Source organism: Oryx dammah, unplaced genomic scaffold (genome assembly GCF_014754425.2).
Source record: "Oryx dammah isolate SB20612 unplaced genomic scaffold, SCBI_Odam_1.1 HiC_scaffold_18, whole genome shotgun sequence".
NCBI lineage: Eukaryota > Metazoa > Chordata > Mammalia > Artiodactyla > Bovidae > Oryx > Oryx dammah.
In genome coordinates, this window is record NW_024070202.1 from 24648645 (window position 1) to 24658643 (window position 9999).

Sequence of the window (9999 nt, forward strand, 5' to 3'; positions counted from 1 at the left end):
GGGTCAGGTCTTGGAAGTTGTTAATGGGATTATTGGGGACAGCAAACTGGGCCAGGCATCTGGTTTGAATTAGGAAAATGTATTGATTAATCTTTGAGAAATGTCACCAGGGTAGAACTTTTTCCCTAGTCCTGTCCCTCAGGCTTCAGCCTGACCATCTCCTTTTTCTTTCAAGTATCCTGGAGAATAGAGGCTTTGCAATAAACCTTTATATCCGTGTGAAAGTTCGAATTGTTTTCCAATGCTCAGAGGTGAGATGGGGTGGGAGTGATCAGGAATTCTGAGATTTGTTAGCGCTGCTTTCTTTAACGGAAATTGAGCCCTATTTTGAGGGAAATTAGTTTTGCAGACTTCGTTAAAAAAAAAAAAAAAGGTTAAAACTTTTGTTCACCAGCTGCTCAACTTTTCAGTCTGGGTTTGAGCTGGAACCTGCTGCAAGCGTTTGACGGTAAGGCTTTCTTTGCCGATATGTTTTGGGAATCTAATATTGTTTTAGACTTTGAAAGGGGGTGTTCTTCACGTTGCACGTTTCTAAGGGCTTTAAGCGCTCGCAGGATGGCGTCCAGGGCTTAGATCTTAAGAATGTTTTTTCCTGCCACTCCCCACGCTCTTGGCTCTTTAAGGATAAAAAAGGAAGGGATGTATTCTTCTAATATCGTCGGAATATTTTTTGAATTTTCATTGTGTTTATGGTTTCAATATGTGCTCTGATATTAAAAGTTAAAGTACAAAGAGCAACACTAAATTTCCCAAACTCGGGTAGCTCCTCTATGGATTCTGGGTGAAAGCATTAAAGACTTTATCCAAGAAAAATTTAGGCAAACACCTCCATAGACAGTCACTAGAAATATTTATATAATACTGTCCACTAAACCTATTGTGGAAAATGTCAGACAGGACTAATTAAAGATACACTTGATCTGCACACATCAATAAAAAACATCCATAAAGGTCCTTTTGGTTTACATTACAGTGGTTTAGAGGGAGAGACACAATTGAGAAATGAATGGATTTGAATTTAACCAGTGTGTTTCAGGCAACCAGCAAACACACATAAGTTTTCATCTCCAGGAGGTGCCACTTCTTGAACCTGCCCTGTGACTGTGCTGGGGTTTTTTCTCACTCACTGTGTCAGATGTTAACAACATGTCCAGAAATTTCTCCACAACCTGCCTCACTCAGTCAGCTGAGTGTAAGACTAAAAGTCTGGTAAAGAAAAATTAGAAAAGGTTAAAAATGAGAGGAGTCTCTTTGAAAGGCACACAATTAAAAGAAACCTAGCAGAAAAGGTCTTGTTAAGACTCAAAACATCTATCAGTTAACATGAAGTCCTGATATCTAATAGAAAGTATAAGGAAAATGTTATTTGGAAGAGAAAAACTGTGGTTCAAAGGAAAAAAAAGGTGGAAAAGGAGGTCTGGATGTATTCCAGAATCAAATATGACTGGTCTGTTTTATCTGAATTTCTAAGTATATGTTAATTATTCCATAAAGCTTTTTTTTTTTTTTTCAAATTTTTCATTCTTAGAACATTTGGAATAACAAAAAATATTAACTTATTTTTTAGGCCATAGAGAATTTTTTTTAATGTGATAATAACATGAAAAATCCTCAGCATTTCCTATAATAGCTGTATCAGTGTCTACATCTATAAAAACCAACATTGAAAAATGCTTTTTACCTCTAATGGCTACTTATAGGGAGAATGGTAAAAATCACCAAACTTAGTAGAGAATTTCAATAGCTTTCATTTAAAACTATGTACAGTATAGTATTTATCCTATATTTACAATTACTTGAATTTCTCTGAAAAACATTTAATATTTTATACAAGATTTTGATATAAAGCATTCAACAAGAGGTTGAATGTATGAAAAATGTAACCTGCTCATCTTTTGCAGGAAACATGATCAAAATTATTTTAGACATGTGCCATGCTGTTTAAATTTCATAAATGTGTATATCTATTATTTCTTCTGCTAAATGAAATGGTATTCAATAATAAAGGCAGAGGTATTTTTAAATTAAGAATGAGGAGAGAACTTAAGCAATCTGAAAATTTTATTTTTATATTTTAAGACTCACGATGATTCTTTTGCGTTGCCATTTTTGTATGTTTGTGACATGAAGTATGATGGGAATAAAAAAACTTAAAAATGATCCTTAGCTACAGATATTATAAAACTTTATTTTGAATTTTACCTTCTGGATAAAATTACCTTGGTAACATATAGTCATGATATATGCATTTAAGTACAGAAAATTACATTGAAACCAGAATATGTCTCTGAAAGTTTTGTTGAGAATAAAAATATTATTTCTGTTATATTTCTCCAAGAAATAAAGGATTAGTTCTTTTGAAATAAAGAATTTAAAAAATATATTAAAATATGTTAAGTACCCAATGGTAATTTATGTGATTTATGATGCACTCCAGTTTTAAAAAACTTAAGAACTGCCTTTCTCCAGGAATTATGCACTATAAAATTTAAGTACATGGCTACTGCATGTCATTTAGTGATTCTCTATATTTTACTGATTTTTAAAATAAGTTACTGTTTTTACACAATAGTAATTAGTGATTTCACAATAAAATCTGTTGTGTTTCTACATATACTAGGAGATACGAGTACCTATTCATTACTCTGAGAGTATGATAACATTCAACATATTTTGTTTTTCTATTTTCTCTCTCTTCCTACATTTAGATTTATGATTTCTTTTAGAATCTGGTGGTTTTCTTCAAGTACCACATAGTAAAAAATGTGCTGAAAAGTAGCATGGAATATAGATTGACTGATAATAGTAAATGTATAAGATTTGAGTAAAAATTCAAAATATATGCAATCTTCCCTGATGCCAGTTGCTTTCCATATATACTTCATGACATTCTAATTACCTTATTTGCAGGGGGGACAATGACTGCCTCTCAAGTTTCAAAAACTTCTCTTTGCCCACCTTAAATCAAATATTATTCAACAAAGTTACTTTAAAATGATGTCTATGAGGAATAATTCCATTCAATGCCTACATTTTCATCTGCACTCAAGTTGTACGTTATTTTTATTGATAAAGTATGCATCTTAAATTTTTATAGTTGAAAACTGCCTCCTTCACATATCTAACTACTGATGTAGAGGCACAGGAATGCAAGACAGTTCCATAATGAAATGCTATATATTACATTATATATTCTATACCATCAAACTCATAAGCATTAAATCTCTATCCATCCACATTTTAAGGAAAATAAACCATTTATTTCTCCCATGCCATAAAAAGCAATGCTATAGTTTTAAGTGGACTGAATTTAGAACAAGTTCATAAATCTTGGGGAACAAAAATTCAAATGAAACTAAACAGGCAGATTTTAGGTAAACCTTTAAGTTTTCTGTTTCAGGTTTTCCGACTTGAAGAGTTTAGCATGACTAATATAATTTTGGCGCCATGGTGGGTTATTCTTATGTGTTTTCGTCTTTCGTGCATCAATTTGTAGCATGTTTTATTCTTAAAGTATTGCTTTCATTGTGAGCCTGGGTTTAGGATTTGTATCACTAAAAAACTCTGTGTTTTAGTTGTGCTGGTATAGCTTCCCTAAAATATTTAACTGCACACTCCAATTTTATAGAATTCAGACTTGGCAGAGAAAGACTAGCTGCCTTTGATATCAACATTTTTGTTTATATTAAAAAAAGGGAAAATTCTTTGCTTACCAAACAAAATGGAAAGTGAAGGCCAAATACAAATATTTTGTTGTCTTACAACAACATATTTTTAAGGGTTTAATATTAGTACTTTGATTCAGTTTAGATTCATAAAAGATTTTAAGAAACGACCTGGAGTATTTTTATACAATGTAGTGAACATATGAAAATGCATCAAGACAAGAATGAAAATGACTAAATGATGACTATCTGCTAATGCCTTAGTTGACCTAAGAAATTAGAAGGATGATTGGAGGACAAAGTCAAGGGAAAGCCAGAGACAGTATTTAGCAGGGGAAAAGAGGGAGAAATAAGATATGCGTAAGTATATAGAAAATAATTCTATGTTTGTAATTCATAAGCCACATACACTTATAATAATGGTAAAAGGATCCCAGGTACATGTTTTAGTTTAACTGAAATTTTAAAAATGAGTAATCAGAAAGGTTTATGTTTAAACAAATAGATGCCACTTAGATTTTTGACAAAAGTAATAATAATAAAATACCGCTTGAGAAAGAGTTTCAAGTAATTGCACAAGCATAATGTGAAATGTTGGTAGCAACGTAGTCAATGCCTAGAAATGTGCAAGCTACTGAATGTCTGAGGTTCTGAATAATTGGTGCCTTCTCAGCTTAAAAATCTGTAACCCGAAACTCATTGTAGTCCATTGTTTGCTAAATTCTATTTATTTTTAAAATAATATTTTTGCTAAGTTGGGGTAATAGTATATTGGAAGGGAATAAACTGGCTTTCAACAGCTTTTAGTGACTGAGGGGCGGGGCAAAATAATGTATTGGGCTAACTGCATCCTAAAGCACTTCAAAGTACAAGGGAACCCAGAAGAATAAAGCACAAACTACAACTCAGAAGGAATATCATCTCTGAGCCCCAGGGCTCAGGTTAGGACAATTCCTTCTACCATCAGCTAACAGTTGATTTACCAGCAATGAAACCGGTGGTCAAAGTAAAGCTTTTTGCATACTGCATGAGTGTCTAAGTACCAGTTGAAAACTCTTCAACACAGAGCAGCTATATAAGATAATACTCCCTGCTTGGAATTCATTTTGCATGAACCTTGGCTTATAACCTCAGAATTACAAGTATTGCTTTGGTCAAATTTCTAAAGGTTAATTCTTGAAGGCATGAGTAATAATGGATAGGAAAATAGTCATGATTGAAAAAGTCAAAACAATCTTGGAAAACTTTCTGATAAAATACAGTAAATCTTACTAGGGATCTTGAAAGTGGGCTGCGTGAGCAGTGGGAAACCTGAACAGTTCTTTTCTTTAATCTAGAGCACCTGTAGCAATCTGCAGCAGCATTTCTGCAGTAAAAGAGGATTCCATGTACAGGTTAGAGGAAGTGTCCATGAAGATATAGTCAATTTAAATAAATTTGACCCATTATCAAATACAGTAACACATCCACTTGCTGCAAGCAACTTTATGAAGATTTCCCTGATATAGTAAATATAGAGAAATAAATATAGCTCAACTCTGACTTTCTAGGATAACTGTTGCTTTTTTTTTTTCCAAACAGTTACCATCTGTGGGCCAGTAGTCCCTGTCAGTTGCTTATGAGATGCTTGGTTTCCTCCAAGTTTTGTTCTTAGTCACCTCCTGTATCCTGCATGATGCAGTTAATGATGTGATTTGATCAGAGTAAAAAGCTGAGTTGCTTTGGATTATTAAGATCAGATTTTCTAAAGTACACGGCCTACCCATCATCCAATAGACCCTGCCAAGGCAGATGGCTCAGGCCCAAGTGGCATCACTTGGAATTACTCTTCCAGTTTTGAAGAGAAGCACGTAACTATGAAACTCCACAAAAATCTCCACTGTTGCACGTGTGGTGACAAAGCTGAATGAGAATCTTTTAAAAATATATAAAGAAGCACATAGAGGCTTGTAAACATTACATGCTGTAAATCGGAGGTTGTTGAATTAGCTGTTGGTGTTCCTCTTTCTGTAATAATACTAAAGATTTGTTAATCTATGTAAATAGTTCTGTTATGAAGATATTATTTTTATTAAATAGTTAGCAATCACTATCATGAGGCATTTGTGACCAAATGGAACCAAATCTAACCCTTCGACTACAAGGAAATCAAAACAGTCATTCCTAAAGGAAATCAACTTGAATATTCATTGGAAGGACTGATGCTGACGCTGAAGCTCCAATAATTTGACCACCTGATGTGAAGAGCCCACTCATAGGAAAAGACCCTGATGCTGAGAAAGATTGAAGGCAAAAGGAGAAGGGGATGGCAGAGGATGAGATGGTTAGAAAACATCACCGACTCAGTGCACATGAATCTGAGCAAACTCTGGGAGATAGTGAAGGAAGGGAAGTCTGGTGTACTGCAGTCTACGGGGTCACAAAGAGCTGGATATGACTTAGCGACTAAACAACAACAACATAACCTAGTCATGACTAAAACAAAAAAAATGGGTTAGGATCTTTGCACTGTAGTAGCCATTGCAGTGGTCATAATTGCTAAATTTCAACTTCAGGTTCAGTTCAGTTCAGTTCAGTCGCTCAGTCGTGTCTGGCTCTTTGTGACCCCATGAATCGCAGCACGCCAGGCCTCCCTGTCCATCACCAACTCCTGGAGTTCACTCAGACTCACGTCCATCGAGTCAGTGATGCCATCCAGCCATCTCATCCTCTGTCATCCCCCTCTCCTCCTGCCCCCAATCCCTCCCAGCATCAGAGTCTTTTCCAATGAGTCAGCTCTTTGCATGAGGTGGCCAAAGTACTGGAGTTACAGCTTTAGCATCATTCCTTCCAAAGAAATCCCAGGGTTGATCTCCTTCAGAACAGACTGGTTGGATCTCCTTGCAGTCCAAGGGACTCTCAAGAGTCTTCTCCCACACCACAGTTCAAAAGCATCAATTCTTCGGTGCTCTGCCTTCTTTACAGTCCAACTCTCACATCCATACACGACCACAGGAAAAACCATAGCCTTGACTAGACCAACCTTAGTCGGCAAAGTAATGTCTCTGCTTTTGAATATCTAAGTTGGTCATAACTTTTCTTCCAACGTCAGGTTAACAAGTCCCATATCAGTCTGTCTTTGAACAGATCATTGCCAATCCAGTTTCTCAAATCAGAAGCAGGAACCCATGCTTGACAAGCCCCTCCATTCTCACCTGTCTATATGCAATCAGTCATCAGGTAGAGTAGTCTGACTATACTTCTTTAATATTCATTAACTTCACCCTTCTCTCCATCACTAATGCTGTTACCTTATTGGGAGGCTTCACTGTTCTTACTTGGATGACATGGAGCTCTTCATTGTAATATACTTGCTAAGAGCATCACCACATCTCCAAAAGCCAGAAGGAGAATGGGTTTGAATCTTAAGTCTGTCATTTTCTGTCTCTGTCAGTGCATTCATTTGTTAACTCAAAAGAATACTGCAATGAATGAATTCAACAATGTTGTGAGTGTGCCTAATACAATGTCTAACATAAGCCTGATACACATGGAATAAATTTAAGCTGAATCTAGAGCTGCACTGTTAAATATAGGTTCCTGTGGTTATTGAGCATTTGAAATGTGTCTAGTCTAAATAAAGATGTGCTTCAAGATTAAAATGTACATCAGATTTCAAAAACTTCACGTGAAATGAATAAATATTCATACTGATTACATGTTAAAATTACATGTTAAAATGATATTTGCTGGATATACTGGTCTAAATAAAGTATATTATTATAATCAATTCTCTTTTTCCTTTTTTAACATAGCTACTAGAAAATCTAAAATGACTAATGTGGCTTAAGTAAGATTTCTCTTGGACAGTGCTGATCTAGAGAATGTAATTTAACTTTTTTTTCTTTTATTCTCTCTCTCATAAATAGATACCAAATTACAAATATATATATGTATATCTGTCAAAATGATGTAAGACCTGAAATCTCTCTGTAAGTTGATCCTCTTGACCCCATGATTAGGAGCTTCACAATGTGGTACCACACCTGGAAATCTCCAGAACAAGATCTCAAGGAAACACAGGAAATTCCTGGAGTGGCAAAACATCCTATTTGAAGATATTCAATTATTCCTCGGTGCATCAGGAGCATCGCCATGACTTAACTATTCATATGCTTGAAAGAGTTTGTTTAACACGAGCCGTTGCAGGAAAATAAAAAGAGCCAGGTATATTATTGATGGTGGACTAGACAATGCCGTCATGCTGAGTTAACCTCTACATCCTATTCCCTGGGCCAAAGTTTAGTTCTTATTCCTGCAAATTTTGATGCAAGATGGTTGGCTCTCCAGGCAATTACTGACTTCGTGAATTAGACATCTCAACATGTTCCTCCAAAACAAAACTCCACAGCAGGGGAAGAGGAAGTGGAGGGTCACACACCTGGTCTTATATACTTGGATCCAAGGTGATATGTGTCATTTTTACTTACAGCTTGTAGGCCAGAGCAAAGCCTAACAGACCTGCAAGGGGCATGGAAAAAATTCTGGAGCACGTGGTGGACTGGTGAACAGTAAATGTGTCTGCCACATCAGGCTTTGGTAGACTTCAAATTTGTTCCTTACATGCCTAATTCACACTACTAACTGTATATTCCTTGAGTCTTTCTGGAATCTTATGGTAATGTGTTTCAAGTACAGTGTCTGGCACAAAGTACTCAATAAATATACTCAGCAAAACGCTTAGATCTGTAAGTTTCACTGTATCTTTGGGCTTTAGGATTGTAGTTGCTGTATCAAATCAGGAAAGTATAACTGTTGCATCTCTAACTGCAAAGAAAATTAACTGATAAAAATGCTCAGCCCAGCTTCAATTGTGTTTTTGGTTTTTATAGGTTTTGCTCTGTTTCTTTGTTCCAGAGCAGAAGTGCATACCTAACTGTCATGGGAATTAGAACAAGAGTTGTGTCCACACACAATGAGAGAGTGGTTCAGATTCTTGGCGGAATTTGTCTTCAAGCATCTGCACTTGTGCTGGGACACCAATCTCTACATGTGAATTAGAGTCATTCCCTGTCAGATACTATGTTTTATTTTCAATCAGTACTGTCCATTCTGTAATGGTTCATTGCGTAGAGTTGAAGATGACATTTTGGGCTGTGTCTTGTATTTGTCACTTATTGGCATTTTGATTGTGGTCAGGTTAATTAACTTCTTGTGTCTAGGTTTTCTCATTTTTAAAGAAAGATGTTGATTTCTATAGTTTCATGTTGGCAAACTAGCAAGTCCATGTAAGTCTAGACTTACTACTAAGTCTACTATATCAGGGAAAGATACTATTATCATAGTGATAATTTTTATTATTGTCTATCCTAAAGATCTTATTCTGTCTAAAAAGAAGTCCTTATAAAAATCTTTAAAAGTATTCACTTATGTATATATGTATATACATATATATATATATTCATTCATTCCATTTCCCCCTCAATTAACACTCTAATATCTTGAAACATCTTGACCTAGGACAAGATTCCATGCATGTTTGTTGAATGAGTAAATGATATACTAACAAAAAAAAATGTAACTTTATTCTCAACATTTTATACATAAATGATCATACATTTACTTTGCATGCATTTCACTTGAATTTTCACTTGCTTCAAAATATGATTTTAAAAAACCTCCTGGCATATAAAACCTAGAAATTGGGCTGAGTGACAAAAAACTCTTCAATATGGCCAAAAGAACTATTAAGTTCTAAGGAAGAAGCTATATAATATTGCTTAACTATAGTACTTTAGAATACACTTATATGTAGTACTTGGCACATTTTATTTTAGGTTTTACTGCATCCAGACTTTGCTTTAAAGATAATTAATTTCTCTTTAATAGCATATTTTTAGTGAAATGATAACAACTGGACAAATCCTACCTTCAAACATGTTGAAACATGCAACCCCTGGAACTCCAAAAATAGAGATTTTAACGGTGAAGCAAAATCCTCCCGCAAACAAATAACATTATAGAATTTAAGATTTAACATTTATGCATGACTTATGCTTCATTTACATATTAAGTGTATATAAAGTATACTAAAAGTAAGCTAATTATTACATAGGTAATGATCAGGACTTTCTATATTATCTATTCCTGAAAAATGTCAGATAGCTATATTAGATCTACACGAACCTAGTTTTATTATATGACTACAATTTCTCTATTTTTTAATTGAATCTCTTTGTAGTTCCAGAAAGGTTTACTGTTGATTTACAGTCAAACTTGATATTAACAAAATAAATTAACACAAAGAAAGGAAAACCTCCTAGAGCAGTTGTTTCAGAACCCTAAATAACAGAAG

General features: G+C 34.8%; 1 long non-coding RNA gene across 1 annotated transcript; it reads left to right on the forward strand.

The window, feature by feature from the left end:
- Window positions 1–8380, forward strand: LOC120878034. Its single transcript, XR_005724441.1, has 2 exons — window positions 1–448; window positions 7574–8380. It is a non-coding gene; the product is annotated as an uncharacterized LOC120878034 (long non-coding RNA).
- The last annotated feature ends 1619 nt before the right edge of the window (window positions 8381–9999 follow it).